Source organism: Sinocyclocheilus grahami, unplaced genomic scaffold (assembly GCF_001515645.1).
Source record: "Sinocyclocheilus grahami isolate Dianchi unplaced genomic scaffold, SAMN03320097.WGS_v1.1 scaffold423.1, whole genome shotgun sequence".
NCBI classification, from domain to species: domain Eukaryota; kingdom Metazoa; phylum Chordata; class Actinopteri; order Cypriniformes; family Cyprinidae; genus Sinocyclocheilus; species Sinocyclocheilus grahami.
In genome coordinates, this window is record NW_015505602.1 from 147,470 (window position 1) to 150,203 (window position 2,734).

The window sequence follows — 2,734 nt, forward strand, 5'->3', positions numbered from 1 at the left end:
ATATATATATATATATATATTGAGAAAATCGCCTTTAAAGTTGTCCAAATGAAGTTCTTAGCAATGCATATTACTAATCAAAAATTAAGTTTTAGTATATTTACGGTAGGAAATTTACAAAATATCTTCATGGAACATGATCTTTACTTAATATCCTAATGATTTTTGGCATAAAAGAAAAATCTGTCATTTTGACCCAAACTACAAATATATCCCAGCGCCTTAAGACTGGTTTCATGGTCCAGGGTCACATATATTATATGTTTAGCTACTTACATGTTACATCTTACCTCACACTCTTTCGCCGTTAAAAACTGAAGCGTCGCTGAAAATCATAATTGTTATCTGTTACTGTAAAGCCCCGCTTCCTTTGATTTGATTGGCCATCTCAATAATTTCGACACTGACGAGAGCTGTTAAAGCTGAGGCAGACCATCCTAACTTCTTGTCATACAATTAGACATCATAAGTGTGTTTTGTGTTTTGGCAGCTTAATTAAGACACGTCCTCTCGCATGACGGGGTTTCTGGGTAGTAATTTGCCAGCAGCACTCGGCAGGTAAAGTAAATTGCTTTATAATGGAATCTCCACAGGTTGCGTTCTTTTTGCAAAAGCACAACGTTAATGGAAGGTCAGGAAAGAAACGACTAACACTTTGCAGTTTTGACTTTATCGTGCTCCCCTGAGGTGTCTTTAAAGTGTTGAGCATTTCAGGGGAGTTTCTAGTTCGTCTGCTATTAACATAAATAGTCTTCGCCTGCTGTAGAGAGTCGTTCTCTATCTGCACACAAAAGAGCTGCTCCATTGCTGACAACAAGGGCGTAGAATTTAGTAGGGACACTGTGACATGCCTACCAATATCCACCGACTACTAAATTGTCCCTAGCAATTTGGCAATTTTGATCAAACAATTAAATGTCAGTTGTCTGCCGTTATGTTCCCACCAATGCCAAAATCAAACCCATGCCCTTGGCTGACAAGCAAGCTTTATTTCTCCAATATAATGTAAGTAAACTCAGTCTGAAAATGTAGACAAAATCGTCCAGCGCTGTTTTTGTCTTATAAAGTATCCATTATTATTTTGGTGCGCGAGTGAACTGTCCAGTCTGAATCCCGTTTGAAGTATTCGGTCAGAAGAGCAAATCAATTGCTAATCTGGCATCTCTAGTTTCGATTATTAACAGCTGGTAGCAAACTTATGACATAATTGCTGAAATATCGTCATGGAAAACGATTCTCGGGTCTGTACACATTAATCTCCATTGTCAGACAAGGATTTATCAGTATTATTTTACTGAGGAGCAACAGTAATTTGGTTGTAATAGGGATTCGATGTGGTTTTGGATCTTCAGGTCAACTAACGATCTATAGCGCACAAACAGTTTGAGGAAAATCTTACTGAGCAGGGCTGCGTTTCCCAAAAGCATCATAAGCTTAAGTATATCATAGACCCATTGAAACCAATGGAGCTACGATTAACTAAGCTTACGATGCTTTTGGGAAACACAACCCAGGTTAGTTAAACCGTCAACAACCATCTTAATGACCTAGCCATTGAATTGAACTATTTTTGTGTTACCGCCACAGTATATATTAGAGCCAATTATTTAATTTTAATGGGGTCATAGGATGCCCATTTTCCACAAGTTGATATGATTCTTTATGGTCTTAATGAAAAGTCTGTAACATAGTTTGGTTAAAATTTCTCAATGGTAGTGTAAAAACACCTTTTTTACCGTCAAAAACAGCTCTTTTCAGAGCAAGCCGTTTTGTAGCATTTTCCTTTAAAGGGTCATGAAACCCCCCATTTCAGAACTGGTTAGTTCTCACCACAGTTTTAAAAAACGCTAAAAAAGTGGTGTTGGTGGGCTTATTCTGTGGCGTTTATATAATTTGCACTCTGCATTGAAAACATATATATGAACGCGCTGTTGCACCTCGTTTGTGCTGAACTCTTATTACAAAGCAAAAACAAACACTTTCTTCGATCCATGAACGTTTCTCTCAATTAATGTACGCAATGTCATCTCAGTCTGAAACGTCTGTCATAGCAGATCAACACCTGCTGTTGTGAATAATTAAGAGAAGCTCTTCTCATAGGATAAGAACAGGCAGTCTCGTGAATAATTTAATAGACACCGACGACGTGTCATCGATGTACTATAGTCCATTGCCACGTCACAAATTGTGACGTCAACACGATGTAGATTTTAAACACGGAACATGAAAAAATAGCGCAAAAAAGCTTAAAATTAAGCCGTTTTCTCCAACAGTTAAAATTATCGGATGCTAACATTGTCTTCTATGATGTGCAACACAAACACCTCTGCTAAAATCTCAGAAAAAGTAGTCTGGGGTTTCATGACCCTTTAAATGTTAATGAGCTCTGCTGACCCCGCCCCTCTCTTCGCTGTCTGAGGGACTGTTTACTTTAGCTGCATTCATCGTGAAACTTGCTAATTAGCACATTGTTAGGAAAGGCGATTTGCAAAGATTCATTACAAAACCTTATACTCACTTCTTCTGTAGGTGAAGCTGGATCACGAATGATTCACGCGAACATAAACATATTTAGGCAGATCCGGGGTGCATTCTCTTCAGAAACAAACGTAATCCACTGCGTCTTCAGTGGCTCAGATGACGACTGCTATGTTCATTATTACATCCAACAACAGAAGACCTCGATCGCTTAGGAGTCATTCTTGTCTACAACTGCTCCGGCGGTGAAACAATG